The following is an 18,651-nucleotide window of genomic DNA, read 5'->3' on the forward strand; positions in this document are numbered from 1 at the left end:
CGTGCTCTAGAAGGTGTAAGTCAACTACCCTGGCCAACAAGATCTCCGGATCTGTCCCCCATTGAGCATGTTTGGGACTGGATGAAGCGTCGTCTCACGCGGTCTGCACGTCCAGCACGAACGCTGGTCCAACTGAGGCGCCAGGTGGAAATGGCATGGCAAGCCGTTCCACAGGACTACATCCAGCATCTCTACGATCGTCTCCATGGGACAATAGCAGCCTGCATTGCTGCGAAAGGTGGATATACACTGTACTAGTGCCGACATTGTGCATGCTCTGTTGCCTGTGTCTATGTGCCTGTGGTTCTGTCAGTGTGATCATGTGATGTATCTGACCCCAGGAATGTGTCAATAAAGTTTCCCCTTCCTGGGACAATGAATTCACGGTGTTCTTATTTCAACTTCCAGGAGTGTATTTAGAAGTACAGGCCACGAATTCTAGCGGAGAGCACATGAACTACTAAAACTAGTTGCCAAACTTCACTGCACAGTGCGCAGACGTAGTAGCTGTCATGGTTTGTGAGTAGTTGTGCTGTGAATTTTTTCGTTGTCATCAAAAGTTTGAAAGGTTAGTGTTTACTTGAATAAAACTGAAATTTCTAACATCTTATTAGTGAAACTAAGGTAAGGTACGTATTTGGCTTGCTGTTGGAATACCGTTTTACGTTAATTAACGTCGGTTGCGAACCAAAGTTACCGTAGGCAACATCGTTTTCCCAAGATGGCGAGGGTGGATATATGGGCCCCTTTTGCTGCTGGTATTATGGGCCCCGTAAAATCAATCAGATTTTATGGGACCATTTGCAAGTATTGCGACTCTTCATGTTTCAGATGCCTCGAACATATCTTGTACACCCAAAAAACTCGAAACGGCAATCGTGGGACAAAGCAAATATGGCAAATGCTACTGTAGCTATTAAAGAGAAAAAAATGGGGTTGAAAAAAGCGGTTAAAGCGTACTCTGTCCCTCGTTCTACGCTCCAAAGGCTTTCCACCGGTTTTACCACAGGGACTTGAGGACGAACTGGTTAAATACTTCTCATTACGGAATCCAAATTCTACGGCCTTACCAGAAATGACGTCAGGCGCATGGCATACCAGCATTTCACAAGAAATAAAAAGTTGGTGTTTCTGTCCCTGATGTTGACGACGCTGTATGTATATTTTGTGAAGAGATTTTTTCAAAGGACACAAAAGGTGAACTTTGGGTCCAGTTTATAGCCTGTGGGATGTGGGCTCAAAATGAATGCCCTGGATGCGAAAAAGATGCTTATGTGTGTGACTATTGTAAATAGGCTAGGAGTAGGCTGTGAAAATCACCCCACCAGTAGACCAATTAACAATGTTCAGCTAGAATCTTTCTTTCATTATACAGAAAAATTAAATAAAATTATATTTTTCAAATTTTTGTTACTTTTTATTTCAAACTACCTTGGGGCCCATATTACCAGCACAAATTCTTGATGCAACAAAATGAAGAGTATCAGGAAAAAATAAAATTTTGTTTTAAATATTAAAAAGTTGGACCAAAACATGTCGTAACTATTGCAGGACATACTTGAGAAATGTTCTATGTTAATTTCAGGTGATTATACTAAAAATCCTCCCCCCCCCCCCCCAATGAACCATAGACCTTGCCGTTGGTGGGGAGGCTTGCGTGCCTCAGCGATACAGATAGCCGTACCGTAGGTGCAACCACAACGGAGGGGTATCTGTTGAGAGGCCAGACAAACGAGTGGTTCCTGAAGAGGGGCAGCAGCCTTTTCAGTAGTTGCAGGGGCAACAGTCTGGATGATTGACTGATCTGGCATTGTAACACTAACCAAAACGGCCTTGCTGTGCTGGTACTGCGAACGGCTGAAAGCAAGGGGAAACTATGGCCGTAATTTTTCCCGAGGGCATGCAGCTTTACTGTATGAATAAATGATGATGTCGTCCTCTTGGGTAAAATATTCCGGAGGTAAAATAGTCCCCCATTCGGATCTCCGGGCGGGGACTACTCAGGAGGACGTCGTTATCAGGTGAAAGAAAACTGGCGTTCTACGGATCGGAGCGTGGAATGTCAGATCCCTTAATCGGGCAGGTAGGTTAGTAAATTTAAAAAGGGAAACGGATAGGTTAAAGTTGGATATAGTGGGAATTAGTGAAGTTCGGTGGCAGGAGGAACAAGACTTTTGGTCAGGTGATTACAGGGTTATAAATACAAAATCAAATAAAGATAATGCAGGAGTAGGTTTAATAATGAATAAAACAATAGGAATGCGGGTAAGCTACTACAAACAGCACAGGGAACGCATTGTTGTGGCCAAGATAGACACAAAGCCCACGCCTACGACAGTAGTACAGGTCTATATGCCAACTAGCTCTGCAGATGACGAAGAAATTGAAGAAATGTATGATGAAATATAAGATATTATTCAGATAGTGAAGGGAGACGAAAATTTAATAGTCATGGGTGACTGGAATTCGGTAGTAGGAAAAGGGAGAGAAGGAAACGTAGTAGGTGAATATGGATTGGGGGTAAGAAATGAAAGAGGAAGCCGCCTGGTAGAATTTTGCGCAGAGCATAACTTAATCATAGCTAACACTTGGTTCAAGAATCATCAAAGAAGGTTGTATACATGGAAGAACCCTGGAGATATTAAAAGGTATCAGATAGATTATATAATGGTAAGACAGAGATTTAGGAACCAGGTTTTAAATTGTAAGACATTTCCAGGGGCAGATGTGGACTCTGACCACAATATATTGGATATGAACTGTAGATTAAAACTGAAGAAACTGCAAAAAGGTGGGAATTTAAGGAGATGGGACCTGGATAAACTGACTAAACCAGAGGTTGTACAGAGTTTCAGGGAGAACATAAGGGAATAGTGGAGAAGAATGGGGGAAATAAATACAGTAGAAGAAGAATGGGTAGCTTTGAGGGATGAAGTAGTGAAGGCAGCAGAGGATCAAGTTGGTAAAAAGATGAGGGCTAATAGAAATCCTTGGGTGACAGAAGAAATATAGAATTTAATTGACACAAGGAGAAAATATAAAAATGCAGTAAATTAAGCAGGCAAAAAGGAATACAAACGTCTCAAAAATGAGTTCGACAGGAAGTGCAAAATGCCTAAGCAGGTATGGCTAGAGGACAAATGTAACGATATAGAAGCTTATCTCACTAGAGGTGAGATAGATACTGCCTACAGGAAAATTAAAGAGACCTTTGGAGAAAAGAGAACGACTTGTATGAATATCAAGAGCTCAGATGGAAACCCAGTTCTAAGCAAAGAATGGAAAGCTGAAAGGTGGAAAGAGTATATAGAGGGTCTATACAAGGGCGATGTAATTGAGGACAATATTATGGAAATGGAAGAGGATGTAGATGAAGATGAAATGGGAAATATGATACTGCGTGAAGGGTTTGACAGAGCACTGAAAGACCTGAGTCGAAACAAGGCCCCGGGAGTAGACAACATCCCATTAGAACTACTGACGGCCTTGGGAGAGCCAGTCCTGACAAAACTCTACCATCCGGTGAGCAAAATGTATGAGACAGGCGAAATACCCTCAGACTTCAAGAAGAATATAATAATTCCAATCCCAAAGAAAGCAGGCGTTGACAGATGTGAAAATTACCGAACTATCAGTTTAATAAGTCACGGCTGCAAAATACTAACGCGAATTCTTTACAGACGAATGGAAAAACTGGTAGAAGCCGACTTTGGGGAATATCAGTTTGGATTCCGTAGAAATATGGGGACACGTGAGGCAATACTGACCCTACGACTTATTTTAGAAGCTAGATTAAGAAACGGCAAACCTACGTTTCTAGCATTTGTAGTCTTAGAGAAAGCTTTTGACAATCTTGACTGGAATACTCTCTTTCAAATTCTGAAGGTGGCAGGAGTAAAATACAGGGAGCGAAAGGCTATTTACAATTTGTACAGAAACCAGATGGCAGTTATAAGAGTCGAGGGGCTTGAAAAGGAAGCAGGGGTCGGGAAGGGAGTGAGACAGGGCTGTAACCTGTCACCGATGTTATTCAATCTATATATTGAGCAACCAGTAAAGGAAACAAAAGAAAAATTCGGAGTAGGTATTAAACAAAAACTTTGAGGTTCGCCGATGACATTGTAATTCTGTCAGAGACTGCAAAGGACTTGGAAGAGCCGTTGAACGGAATGGACATTGTCTTGAAAGGAGGATATAAGATGAACACCAACAAAAGCAAAACGAGGATAATGGAATGTAGTCGAATTAAGTCGGGTGATGCTGAGGGAATTAGATTAGGAAATGAGACACTTAAAGCAGTAAAGGAGTTTTGCTATTTGGGGAGCAAAATAACTGATGATGGTCGAAGTAGAGAGGATATAAAATGTAGACTGGAAATGGCAAGGAAAGCCTTTCTGAAGAAGAGAAATTTGTTAACATCAAGTATAGATTTAAGTGTCAGGAAGTCGTTTCTGAAAGTATATGTATGGAGTGTAGCCATGTATGGAAGTGAAACATGGACGATAAATAGTTTGGACAAGAGGAGAATAGAAGCTTTCGAAATGTGGTGCTACGGAAGAATGCTGAAGATAAGATGGGTAGATCACGTAACGAATGAGGAGGTACTGAATAGGATTGGGGAGATGAGGAGTTTGTGGCACAACTTGACTAGAAGAAGGGATCGGTTGGCAGGACATGTTCTGAGGCATCAAGGGATCACAAATTTAGTATTGGAGGGTAGCGTGGAGGGTAAAAATCGTAGAGGGAGGCCAAGAGATGAATACACTAAGCAGATTCAGAAGGATGTAAGCTGCAGTAGGTACTGGGAGATGAAGAAGCTTGCACAGGATAGAGTAGCATGTAGAGCTGCATCAAACCAGTCTCAGGACTGAAGACCACAACAACAACAATATACTAAAACTAAAAGGTGTTATATAAAAAAAAACAGAGTGGGGGCCCACTTATCCACCTTTACGTCTACTTCACGCAGCTTGTATCACGCGCAAAACAGACAGAAATGTACTATGCCAAACCCGAAATATTACGAGATTAGTACAGTCAATACTCTGCTACGAAATGAGTTTCACACTTGGTCCTCTTCAGTTGATTCTTCAAAGGAAGATGCACGCCGAAAAATGTTCTGTAAATGCATGCTGAACACGCCACACAGAATTCTTCACAAAGGCAAATAGTTTCACACGCGGTTTTCTCTGCAACAAACACTTCAAAATCTCCCAAACTTCACCGAACTATCCGTAAATGCATCTTCTGCTTGCATGACGATATAAACCGAACGCGAAATAAGTCACTTCTTCATTTTACAAATAACTTTTTCGGACACGTCTAACATGACTTTCTCGTCCCGCAGCTAGTCCACGACTGTCTGAATGCCGTTGCTTTCAGGGAATATAACTCATTCCAACGCGCGGGAAAGACTTTACTCTGATTGGTTGATCAAAACCAACAGCCAATCAGATCAATCTTTCAAGATCATATTTGCGCTTAAACTGTTTCACTCCAATCAACATTCGCAGATGCATTTACGTCATTTCATGCTGCAAGTATTAACAAAGTGTTCCACCAAACCAAACGAAATATGCTTTAGAACTGATTATCCTCTTATTACCTTTCCGGCTGCCTTATTACAAAAGCAAACACTCGTAGACATACCTCATCCGTCAGTTAGGGGGATTTACAGTTTTCATGACACCCTGGCGGCGTAACACTTGCTAGTTATTTCAGGTGTAATACAATATAGAATTGAAATTTGACGTTTGTCCCACATATAGGCTCACATTCACTCTCGTTTACTCTCCCCTAACACAATATATAAATATTAAATTTTAAATTGTTATTTTCACTAAGAAAGAAAAATTATCGAAAGTTCAAAATTGGAAATATCTATAAAATAAATCAGCACAGTGAGAGTGCTATTACTTTTTTCAAATAACAAAAGAAGTATAAACTGTTATTGTTCCTATCTGAATTTACTTTCTTAAGTGTCGGTTAAGTACTTTTTTAATGTTTTTTTTATTTCTACGAAACTATTATAGGCAGCGGTATCAAATTTTGACGCAAAGTTCCTCTGAATCACAAAAGGTCAGCTTCTAAATTAGGATTAAAACAGATAATATTTAACATAGTTATTTAGTTTCTAAGGTGAGGTGAATAAGTGATTCTAGTAAGCGCCACAGTGAGCATTCTCGCGGTCCGCTTTAGCTACAGATGTGGCCATGACGCATACGGCAGGCCACAAGTCGGCCGCCGCTAAACGATACTATACTGCAGGCTTCCAAATCAGCTTGCCATAATGAACCATGTCCTATTGATCCAGTCTGGTGCTGTGAGATTTGAGATCATCCCACTTTCCTGCAAATTGCTTACTGATTCCCACAGCCGCGCGGGATTAGCCGAGCGGTCTCGGTCGTTGCAGTCATAGACTGTGCGGCTGGTCCCAGCGGAGGTTCGAATCCTCCCTCGTGCATGGATGTGTGTGTTAAGCAGTGTGTAAGCCTAGGGACTGATGACCTTGGCAGTTAAGTCCCATAAGAATTCACACACATTTGAACTTTTTTTTTTTTTTTATTCCCACAAGATTCATCTTAAATCAACCTCCAACAGTTCCTCACAATTCAATAAACTTTGTCAACAACCGTATACTTTACGTTATTTTATTTTATTTCGGCAATTCATTTTGCCAGTTTCAGGTCACATACGCTTTTTTCGAATCAACAAGTTTATCGTATAGTGCCATAAAAGTAGATACCGTGAATCCGAATCATTGTTGAACTGATTCATACGAAAGAGTGACACCAACTGTAATAAAGCTGAATTGGTGTCACCCTTTCGTATGAATCAGTTGCACAACGACTCGGATTCAGCTCACAACTGCGCGTTCAACGGGCTAGTTTACTGGCAGAAAGACTTCCCGAGCAAAGATAGGTAGGATCTGAATAAAACGTCAGACATATCTGGTGAATAAGACACGTAAGTGCGCTCCACTAGCCTGAAAACAAAAGTACATTTAACGTCTTCTTCCTCAGAAACCTTTCTGAATAGGGCACATGTCCAGTGAAGGGGGCATATGTGCATATGAAGTTTTTTGCTTCAAATGAGCGTTCCTGTCATATCCCAGAAAGTTGACCATACAGTATCTAGGTTAAGCACTTTCATTTCCCTTTTCGGATTTCTTAACTTCCCTTCCACGTTCATACTTCTGATTTCGATGCACCAACCTCCAGAACGTTCACTTTTCTTTCTATCATTCAGTCTTTCACCTCATGATTATTTCGCCCTTGACAGTACTCCCATTGATAAGAATGGAGAACACATCATGACACGCGGCACCTGTCGTATGTATAACCAATGTGCGTCACTAAAGCATCAGTTTCCGTTGGCTTCTACTTTCTCATGCAGTTGATCAGTGCTGATTCTTCCCAATTATAAGAGTAGTTTCCTACCCCTATGCCCTGAACCTTTGTCCACTGCTCTATCCACTTTGCCGCGCATAGTAGCCGCACGGTTTGAGGCGTCATGTCACAGACTGTGCTGCCACTCCCACCAGAGGTTCGAGTCCTCCCTCGGGCATGGGTCTTTGTGTTGTTCTTAGCATAAGTTAGTTTAATTAGTGTATAAGTATACGGACCGATGACCTAAGCTGTTTGGTCCCTCAGGATTTCACACACATTTGAACATTTGTCATCTTTGGTTAGGCCGTTGTCAGTACCAGGTGCGGCGGCGCGGTTTGTTTCGTCCATTTAGCTGCACCTACCTATAACTCGCTGCCACAGACCGCTGGCAGGAAAGCCGAGCAGAAATCTACTGTACTATAAACTCGCACCAGGCTGCATACAACGTAACTATTCTAGGAATCGCAGAAAGATCTTGATTTTGTATGAAAGGTGAAAATACTGGCAAAACTTCGGAAGTCGAGCATTACACGTTCACTACCAGGCCCGTGCTAGTCCTAAAACAGTCATACACAAATCCTTACATTCACGTTAGCAAGTTTATGGTAACGTATTTCCCGAAATCTGAGCAACTACTAAGAATGATTTGTTCTTAAATGAAAATTATCACCATACTATTAAGTTTATCGGTGTCTAATGCACTCCAGTTTTTAGTCACCGATCTGCTCAATATGCTACTCGGAATTATTGTCTTTCCTCGTATACAAAATTACTTTAAAAAATCCGTACTTTCTAAAACAGAGCACACAGGAATAAATACGCCTTCACTTTAGAGCACTTTTGGGCATGTAGGACAACTAAAATCGGCAAACTGTAACTTCGTTCGGAGCTCATACTACACACAACCGTACTATTGAAAAGCTGACTACTCCCTTAGACTTTTGCAAGCAATCTACAGGGTGAGTCACTAACTATTGCCACCTAGAATACCTCCGGAAGAATAATAGTAGCTGAAAAGTTGGTGGGACAAATGTTGCATGGGACAATGTGGGTTATAATATGACGCTGGTGTTTTTGTTGCTAGGTGGGGTCGAGTCAGAGATATGAAGGTCAACTTTGTTTCTTTAATGGGATACTATAGCTTGGCACTTATTTTGTGATAGCGGCTATCGAGACGAATCCAGTGATGTGTAACAGTAAGATCTTTGAGGTCAACGAAGGTCACAAAGGTGGCAAGAATGTCCATTTACAGAAGGTGTTCGAAGTGAAGACCATTGGTATCAATGCAGTGCTGCAATCTTCTTATCATGGATTGAGTGGTGGTATTCTTTACCACTTCGGCACTTATCGAAGCACATGCTCTGACAATTCTCTCTCGTATATCGTGCAAATAGTAGGCACCATTCTGCGGTTTGACAATACAACACTAACAGGAACGGCAAGACTAGTATCGTCGAATCATGTGAATGTGAACGATGTATACCTTCGAAGAACAAGTCAATATCCTTTTCAATTACGGAGAGTGCAAACGAAATTTAGTGAGAGCTATAGATTTATATGCTGAAAGATATCGTCAACGTGCTCACCCTACACATCGTACATTTAAATATGTGTATGATAAATTGAGGACAACTGGATCTTTAACACATCAGAAACATATCCAGCAAAAGATAGTTACTAACGAGGGTACATATCCGGCAGAGGAGAGCTACTAACGAGGAAACGGAAACTGGTACTCTTGCTACTTTGGCTCGAGATTCTTGTGTTAGCGTCAAATTGCATGGGAATCTGGCATGAGCAGAAGTAATGTTGTTTGGGTTCTGCATCGCCATAAGTATCATCCTTACTCTATCAGTCTCTACCAACAGTTAACTGGTACGGTTTGTATGAGTTGCACTGAATTCTGCTGATGGGCTCAACTTCAGATTCAGAGGGATGACACATTTATTAATTTGCTTTACTGACGAGGCTACTTTCACGAACAATGGAAATGTTAATTTGCATAAAATGCGTTATTGTGCAACTGAAAATGCATGTTGGCTGTGGCAAGTTGTACACAGAAAACCGTGGGTGGTGAATTCTTGAGGACAGAATCATAGGCCACTATTCCATCGAAGGAAATGTTAATGGCAGGAAGAACACCAAATTCCTGCAAGAAACGTTATGTCTGTTATTAGAAGAAATACCTTTAGGAACAAGGTACAGTATATGATATCTGCATGATGGGTATCCAGCACATTTTTGTTGATGGCTAGAAATGAGTTGCAGAGACAATTCCCAAATCGCTGGACTGGACGCGGAGTAGATGTGTCGTGGCTGAATCATTCACCAGACTTGACGGCTGTGGGTTTTTTCTTCTGGGGATTCAAAAAGACGTTTTCTATAAAGACGTTTCAACTACACCTGAAGGTATGCGAGAGAGAATTACGAGAGTATGTGCTTCGATAAGTGCCGAAGTGATAAGAAATACCACTCAATCCATGATAAGAAGATTGCAGCACTGCATTGATACCAATGGTCATCACTTCAAACACCTTCTGTGAATGGACGTTCATGCCACCTTTGTGACTTTTGTTAACCTTCAAAGACCTTACTGTTACACATCATTGGATTTGTCTCGATAACCACTATCAGAAAATAAGTACAAAACTGTAGCATCCCATTTAAGAAAGACAAAGTTGACCTTCATATCTCTGACACGACCTCACCTAGCAATAAAAAACCAACATCATATTATGGTCCCGGTTGCCCATGCAACTTTTGTCCCACTAACTTTTCAGCAACTATCTTACTTTCAGAGTTATTCTTTGTGGCAATAGTTAGTAACTCGATCTGTATATCTCCAAGAGAAAAGACATGCAAGGAATACGCCTTTCTGATTGGTCAGTTTTCTTTAAAGCCAATAGAAAAACATTATTCTCCCATATTATTCGGCGCTTTATGTGACTAACCAATCAACAAATATCAATTTCGAACTGTACATTTTCCCGAAATAAATATTTAGCGCTCTCATATTTTGTTTATACTTTACGTTATTAACTACTTTTATTTGCATTCGAATTAGCTTTCCTTGGACCTTTGCATTGTAGTGTGCATAACATTCCTCAATTCTCCACATATCTGTCCTTCCAGGGCTTACATGCAATGTTGTCGCTGGAACCATACTTCAGTCTAAGACTACTTTCTCTACATACATCCTATTACACAATCACTTATTATTACAAGAAATTAGATACAAATTTTATCTTTCGTTTAACCTGATTTCAAATGAAAGTAAATTAATAGAATATTGCTTTTTTCATTTTAATCAGCAAGATCAAATCCACAAAAAAAGGTTTTCAAGATTTTAATTCCTTTAGAAGACTTAATGAGATTGTCTTTTTTTTTAAAAAAAAGAACTAGTTACTATTGAAAGTAAAACTTAAACTTTTTCATTACTTTATATCATCTTGAGAAAATTTAATTCTGAAAAACACATTTTACACAAAGCAATTATTTACAAACGTTTTAAAATACATAGTTACTACTTTTGTGCAGTGTCTCTTTGCATCACATCTTCATTTTTTTTTTACCACTGTTCAACAGACACCAAAATTTTTGTTTACAATATTGTATATAATCTTCCCATTCATTCATATTCCTTTCATAGTAAATGTTCTTCAACTTTATCCACGTATATTTTTGTCACATTTGTTAAACTTCCTTTAACTATGTGGCCACTGTACATCCCTTTTCATCATTACAACACGCCTTATTCTGACCACTACACTTTAGTGTTCATCATCGACATCTCCTTTATTAACATCACTTGTCACATCTGGTTACTTTTATTTCCCTACATTCCACTCACCATAAAACTTATTTCGTTATAAGACACCATAACGCCCTCTGAGATTCTCAAATACTTTACCTTCAATGATAGAGAAGAAAATTAAAGTTGACAGATTTAGCTCAGAATTACAGAAGAGAATGATTGACAATACGAAAACAAATTGAAATATATTTGTCAATAACTCGAGCACCTGGTGTTTGTCAAACTCCTAGCATTGCATAGGTTGCAATGCTCTCTGAGGCCTGCAACCTTAGCTCACATCTAACTCTGGACTAATGTATCTTTTCAACTCTAAATCTGGCACCTCTTTTGCATTTTGTTTTATTTTCTCTTGTACCACCTTCATCTCCTCAGGATCCACCCCTACATCATCCCCATACTCCTTTTAGCCCTCTAAATCTTCAATCCCTCTTCAATACCTAGTTGGTATACTGGCTACTTCTTCCTTGGACAAATTATTTTTTCAAAAAATGGTACAACCACATCTTTCCCATTTATTTCTAAACTTACTACATTTTAATTAAAATTTAATCTTCATTTGTCATGGTTAAAGAAATATACGCCAATTAGCATCTTTCCTCATAGATCACGGATTATAAGAAAGTTACAGAGTGCTTGCACACCATTTATTTTTACTCGCAACAGAACTTCATGTTTAAGAGGTTTTCTTTAACTTTTCATGTAGCTACAATTATCTGCAACCCAATTACTGGCATTATTACATGTTTATTTCTATTTGGCAACGATTCTAGCCAACGTCTACTGACAGCCCACAAATCACTGCCACTATTTGCGAAACACTGTACTTCTTCGTTATACACTTGCAGACTACTTACTGGCTGACTCAACACTTTCCTTTCATTGCTAGTGTTAGAACCCTCCTCCAACAAATTGATCATAACCTCCCTTCCATTAAAACCTCCCCTTTCTCCAGAAATTACACAGATTTTTGCAGAATTACCCACATCACTTTTCTTCCCCATAATAACTATTCTGTCCACTAATGACAACTCAATTTTTTTCCAGCTTGTCTCCATTCTCCCTTTCCTCTCTCTCTTCCTTTTTCCCACAATTAATTGGCTGACCCCCAGTTTGGTCACCATTTTCCTGCCTCTCCCTTAAAGCCCCACAAATGTCATAATTTATAGACGCTAGTTTTTATTCTACACTGACATCACTAATCTCCCATAATTCTTCAGCTTCTGCACTTTATCCTTCCCCAGAACATGACTTGAACTTGGTCGCAAAAGATATTATAGCAATAAGGTTCTGTCACATTTTCCATTAATCATCAACCATTTCGTCTTCAATACAGTGCTTATTTTGTTGGTGTTTGTCCGAAAAATTCCCTGAACCTCTGTTAAATGTACAGATTTTTATGTAGCTTGTTCGTCTGTTGTTACTACCTTCTTCTGCTCCTCAGTTATAATCCCTGTCTGTTTGGTAATAACTCATACAAAGGATTTTGCTGGTGGGTTCATATTTTCAGTCTTATAAACGCTAGCCCTTTCACAGACCGCATTTAGTTTAACTTATTCTGGGATTCTGTGCCATTTCTTACCTTTATCCCCATTTTCTGTCTCCTTGGCGCAACAACATCCTCTCACACCAGAGAATAGATCGATAATTGTGCACCTGCTCCCCATTATTTCGCTTATCATTTGCTGGATAGTGGCACCTGTCCGGCGCCTCTGCTGCCTCTGTTTTAACAGTACACGCCAATTGTGTTAACGTTTACACTCTGCTGCGGTTCTGCGTTATTTGGAGGTCTGACAATACGATTTGCATGCTGCTCTTCATGAAACAACTTCTCAACTCTCTCCAAATAACTAATGAATTTATCAACGTCATCCCTCAGAGCAGCAATAATTTTCTTTCACCAGTTCATGGGCAGTTTACCTTCCAGGCCCGTAGGAATGTGTTCTGGCTCGACTTTATTGTTTAAATATGACAAATTTGTCATCAACTTTAACACAAACTTTCTTACACTTTCCTTTCTGGGATTAAGTTTTTCCCCAATCCAGAAGTATTTAGCAACTTCATTTGATTTTTCTTGCCCCGATATTCTTTAAAAGACGCCTCTTTAAATTTATCTAGAGTATCGTTCTGTTCAGTAGCGATAATCTCCCAAATTCTAGACTCTCCCAAGAATTTAGACGTAACAAACCCTATTTTTTATCTGGCTGACCACAAACTAGGAAGAACACCTTCAAAGTCATTCCAAAATTCTTTTGGATGTACATTTTCTGTTGGATCAAAGCGTAAAAACTGAATGTTAGCGACGTATGATATTTCATAAGAATCTTCTACAAAACTACACCCACTACTAGTTAGTTCCATGTTTGAAGTTAGTTTCAACTGCTATGCTCTTCCAACTTATTTTCAACCTCTACCTGGTTAGTTAGTTGAAGAATATTTTCTTCAGGCACACCCACTCGGTCAGACACACTTTTTACTCAATTCATACATTGCGCATATTCAGAACTGATTTTACTGTGATCATTTGCACATATAGACTTTACTGCCGCTATTTTGACCTCTACTTTCTGCACACTTCCTTTTATCAAATCTACCCTTCGTTTGTTTCCAATAGCAACTTTTTTCAAGGTACCTTTTAATTCACATTTTACAGTTCAAGTGGATTGTTGACAGTTATTCTCAACTTCAAAAATTCTGCCATCCACTTTACTTTCTAACGGCTTCAAATAATTTTTCCACATTTCTTTTAAAACCACATGGCTGCTTTTCAATTTTTTCATTAAAACCATTAGTTTGCTTTTCAATTTTCTGACCAATTGTCCGTCTTTTATAGAACCCATTAATGATGCAAACATTTCTTGCACACTTCCAGGTTCTATTTTCTGCATTTCTGTTTCCTGTTTACCTTGTTCCACCGGTACTATACCAAATTTCGTATCCACATTTGACACGTTTGTTTCAGTAACACTACCCACAATGTCATCATACCATTAGTTGTTACCGATTTCATGTTTAATATCACTTTCAGGATTTACATTGACCCCACTAGTTACATTAACTAACATATTTGAAGCAGATTCTACACCACTGTCCGTAAATAACAGAAATATCGTCAAAAACCTCCTCTCTTACTTTAACATACTCCTTCCCTCTGTTCGCGTGTGCTACTTTGTGAAGCACTTACAATGAGTGACAGTCCTTCCTCTTTTATCGTATTTACGAAATCTTTATCACTTTCCATGTTACTCAGTCTTTCAGCACACACAAACAACAATTGTAACAAACTTATCTTCCTTGTCTGCTGTTTCAGGGACCCCTCTCGTCGTGTATGTTGGCAGCGCTGCCCTGCCGTTTTGCTGTTCGTTGACACCGCCATGACGCCGTCTGCTGCTTCGATACGCCCTCGATGTTATTGTGACGGTTTAACACCTTTTTCGTTCTTGTAAGTCTCTCCGGCGAGTCGAAACTGGCTCTGTTCAAAATTCTGCGTGTACCGATTTACTACGTTTTTCAGTACTGTTCATTATACTGTCTTTTAAAAAATTTCCCTCAACCACGGATTCAATGTACTACGGCTTTTTAACTGTTTTCACTGCCGATGCCCCATGTGCGGCTGCGTGGTTCCTTTCGTCCATTTCCCTACACCTACCTGTGAACCCGCTGCAGCAGATCGCCTGTAGAAAATCCGAGCAGAAACCTACCGTACTATAACTCGCACCAGGCTGCATACGACGTAACTATTCTGAGAATCCGGAGAAGTTCCTAATTTTGAATGAAATACTGGCCAAACTTCGGTATATTCTAAAGTCGAGAATTACACGTTCACTGCCAAGCCCGTGCTAATCCTAATCCAGTCATGCACAAACCCTTTCATTCACGTTAGCATTTTAATGTAACGTATTTCCCGAAAGTTGAAGAGTTACTAAGCACGATATGTTTTTAAATGAAAATGTTCTCCATAATATTACGTTTATCGGTGTCTAATGCACTCCAGTTTTTAGTCACTGATCTGCTCTTTATGACACGCGGAATTACTGTCTTTTCTCATACACATACTTGCTTAAAAAATCCGTGCTTCCTAAAAAAAAAGAAACACCGGAATAAATATGCCTTCACTTTAAAGCACCTTTGAGGTATGTAACGCAACTAAAACCAGCAACTATAGCTTCGTTCGGAGCTCATACTGCACACGACCATGCCATTGAAAGGCTGGGCTCGGACTGCTTCCTGAGACTTTTGTAAGCATTCTATATCTCCAAGAGAAAAGACGCGCGAAGAATACTCCGTTCTGACTGGTCAGTTTTCTTTAAGGCCAATAGGGAAACATTATTCTCCCGCTTTAGTCCGTGATTTCCATGACTAACCATTCAACAAGTAACACTTTCGAACTGTACATTTCCCCGGAGTAGATATTTAACATTGTTTGTACTTTACGTTATTAACTACTTTCACTTACACTCGAATTCGCTTTCAATTTACTATAAACTTACTGAACATATTAACATACAAAATTCCCCGTCGTACAGCGTTCCTCAGTAGTACAGTGATCTACTTATCTACTTTAGAGCACATTCACACTATCAAAAGCATATACAAAACAGTACAAACTTAAATATACAGAAAAGCCTTCAAGAACAGAACAGAACAATTAAAAAAGAACATTCTCTTGACCTGTTTCTTGAATGTCTCTGTGCACTGCTGTCCTCTAGCAGATGAAAATTAGAGCTACGTACTCAACAGAACCCAGTTGAGATTCTCTGTCACTGTGCATGCAGTTACACAGGCTCTAGACAGGAGCGATATAAGGCGCCACATCTCAGCGGGTAACTTCTTATCGTGGATGCCTTCAGGCCCCACTGCTGATGATTTTCATTCAGAATTTAAATTTGAGCATTGGCTGGAATCGACCCAGGACTGACAATGTTTTTTTCATGCTGAAGGAGCTAACTGTAGACCAATGTGCAATAGTCGATTGTAGTACCTAGTCCTGGCCACATCTCAAACTGAGTCTTGCTGAAACGATCTCTGCATGTAACTTCAATTTCTACATCGATGAATCTGAGTTTCTTGTGTATTGTGACAAATGCATCACATCCATTTCCCAGTAGCTTACTTTTAGATGTAAATAAGATTCGCCCCAAAAATCTCAGTAGTGTATTCTAGTCTTAGCCAGCTCTCTGTACTTAGTATCATTTGAATTGCATTGATTTTTAGCACTGCTTGAAACACAGGGACTTCGTTATGAATTCTTGGACAATTTATCATTAAGATTTTAATAGTTTCATCTACGGGCGCCAATTCGTCGAGTCTTATAGTAATACACTGGGGTCTCCTGCCACTATCATTAACTGAATTGCATGGAGATTCGCTTAAGCTAAACGATTATGTAATAAATCTTGAAAAATGGCAGCGGTGTTGTGATTGTCTGAGCAGCATCAGTTCGAAAGTAAACATGCGAGTGGTAGATACGTGCACAAAGAGTAAGAGCATTAATCATGAGTCCACGGAAGTTAATAATTGTCAGAAGAACCTTAGCCATAATACATGTCAAATAATATACTTGTGGAGATCTGCAGACAAAAGTTTTACTCATTACAGTAATAAATATGGATAGGTTAAAAGTGTTTAGCAACCACTGCAGTATGTCGTTTACAGCCACAAATCCATGCTCAAAAAGACAAACCACTGAACGTGTTCTTGATGGTATTGTGATGATTCATCTGAAGGTTTACACAACACGGTGCAGCGATGTCTCAGAATTGTATACATACAAGTCGAATACTCCTAGCTCACTCGTTTGCTACATAGTTCAATTCTTAATTTCTTTGCGTGTTTTTGGTACTTGCATTGTCTAATTCATAAATTTCGGGCGTATTATAGTATTTGAGAGTTGTAGCATCGCGTTTTAGTACCTGAATAGTGTAAAATCGCGTAGTCTCCTTCCGCCGCCGAGCAGTGTGTAAGCAGTGCGCAAGTAGCAGCATTACTGCATTTACTAGGCAATCTTTTATTTTAATAACCGTTTAAATTTTGTGTCGATTTGTTTGCGCTCTCTGTAGATTAGTTCAGACGTTCTTTGCACAACAGTTTTTAGCATGGATAGGGACTGCAACTGCTGTGTTCGGATGCAGGCTGAGTTGGCATCCCTTCGCTCCCAGCTTCAGGCAGTGTTGGCTTCGGTCACACAGCTTGAGGCTGTTGCCAATGGGCATCACTGTGGGGGTCCGGATGGGGGTTTGTCGGGGACGGCCAGCTCTCCCACGCATCCCCCGATCGGACTACGAGTGTGGTTGCCCGGGATACTGCCTGCATTGAGGCTGATCCCTCACCTGTGGTAGAGTGGGAGGTCGTCTCAAGGTGTGGCAGGGGGCGAAAGACATTCCAGAGGGCTGAACGGAAGGCCTCTCCAGTTTTTCTGACGAACCGATTTCAGGCTCTGTCTCAGGCTGATACTGATCTTCGGCCTCACATGGCTGCTTGTCCTGTTCCAGAGGTTGCCCCTCAGTCTGCAAGATCCGGGCGGTCGCAGAGGGTGGGCTTACTGGTAGTTGGGAGCTCCAACGTCAGGCGCGTAATGGGGCCCCTTAGGGAAATGGCAGCAAGACAGGGGAAGAAAACCAATGTGCACTCCGTGTGCATACCGGGGGGAGTCATTCCAGATGTGGAAAGGGTCCTTCCGGATGCCATGAAGGGTACAGGGTGCCCCCATCTGCAGGTGGTCGCTCATGTCGACACCAATGATGTGTGTCGCTATGGATCGGAGGAAATCCTCTCTGGCTTCCGGCGGCTATCTGATTTGGTGAAGACTGCCAGTCTCGCTAGCGGGATGAAAGCAGAGCTCACCATCTGCAGCATCGTCGACAGGACTGACTGCGGACCTTTGGTACAGAGCCGAGTGGAGGGTCTGAATCAGAGGCTGAGACGGTTCTGCGACCGTGTGGGCTGCAGGTTCCTCGACTTGCTCCATAGGGTGGTGGGTTTTCGGGTTCCGCTGGATAGGTCAGGAGTCCACTACACGCAACAAGCGGCTACACGGATAGCAGGGGTTGTGTGGCGTGGGCTGGGCGGTTTTTTAGGTTAGATGGCCTTGGGCAAGTACAGAAAGGGCAACAGCCTCAACGGGTGCAGAGCAAAGTCAGGACATGCGGGGACCAAGCAGCAATCGGTATTGTAATTGTAAACTGTCGAAGCTGCGTTGGCAAAGTACCGGAACTTCAAGCGCTGATAGAAAGCACCGAAGCTGAAATCGTTATAGGTACAGAAAGCTGGCTGAAGCCAGAGATAAATACTGCCGAAATTTTTACAAAGGTACAGACGGTGTTTAGAAAGGATAGATTGCATGCAGCCGGTGGTGGAGTGCTCGTCGCTGTTAGTAGTAGCTTATCCTGTAGTGAAGTAGAAGTGGATAGTTCCCGTGAATTATTATGGGTGGAGGTTACACTCAACAACCGA

This window comes from Schistocerca americana, chromosome 4 (genome assembly GCF_021461395.2).
Source record: "Schistocerca americana isolate TAMUIC-IGC-003095 chromosome 4, iqSchAmer2.1, whole genome shotgun sequence".
NCBI lineage: Eukaryota > Metazoa > Arthropoda > Insecta > Orthoptera > Acrididae > Schistocerca > Schistocerca americana.